The sequence below is a fragment of the Euprymna scolopes genome, chromosome 40, assembly GCF_053919585.1.
Source record: "Euprymna scolopes isolate OS-2025 chromosome 40, ASM5391958v1, whole genome shotgun sequence".
Taxonomy (NCBI): domain Eukaryota; kingdom Metazoa; phylum Mollusca; class Cephalopoda; order Sepiida; family Sepiolidae; genus Euprymna; species Euprymna scolopes.
In genome coordinates this window covers 23,097,603-23,098,868 of record NC_136521.1, presented here as the reverse complement: position 1 = coordinate 23,098,868, position 1,266 = coordinate 23,097,603, and positions in this window count along the sequence as shown.

Genomic DNA, 1,266 nt, shown 5'->3' with positions numbered 1-1,266 from the left:
CATATATATGCATACATATATCTATATATACATATATATACATACATATATCTATATATACATATATCTATATATATACATATATATACATACATATATTTATATATATACATATATATACATACATATATACACATATATATATTCATACATACATATATATACATACATACATATATATATACATATATACATACATATATATACATATATATACATATATATGTACATATATATACATACATATATATACATCATTATATATCTATATATATACATATATATACATACATACATATATATATACATACATATCTATATACATACACATGTATATACATACTTACATACATATATATACATATATATACATACATATATATATATATTCATATATATACATATGTATATTCATACATATATATACATATATATATTCATGCATATATATACATATATATATATATTCATAAATGTATATAAATATATATATTCATACATATATATACATATAGAGACATATACATATATATATATATATATATATATATATATATATATATACATTTATATATATACACACACATATATATATAAATATATGTGCGCCGCACATTTCCGTGGATTTGTACCATAGCCAACGTGACGACACCAATATTAGGAGCAGATTTCCTAGCACGGTTTAATCTATCGGTAGACATTACTAGTCGCACACTGACTGATAACCAAACAAAAATCGTAATTAAAGGTATCACCACAAGATACCAGTCTACTGGGATTAGTTCTGCCTTACCTGAAGAGACGTACATTCGTCGGCTGTCTCAAAAATACCCACAACTTACTCAGCCATTCAAAGTCACGGATAATATTAAACATAATGCAAAGCATTATATTAAAACGAATAGACAACCCGTCTACGCCACCCCCAGACGTCTGAAGCCGGATAAGTACAAGATCCCAAAAGACGAATTTCAACGCATGTTACAACAGGGAATTATCTGACCTTCCAAAAGTGCGTGGTCATCTCCTCTACACATGGTACAGAAAGCAGACGCGACAACATGGCGTCCATGCGGCGATTTCAGGAGATTAAATGCACAAACTGTACCGGATAGATACCCTATCCCACACATTCACGATTTTGCAATCGGACTGCAAAATGCCACGGTATTTTCCAAACTGGATTTAGTAAAAGCGTATTACCAAATACCGGTGGCGGATGAAGATATCCACAAAACAGCACTGACCACACCATTTGGACTTTAC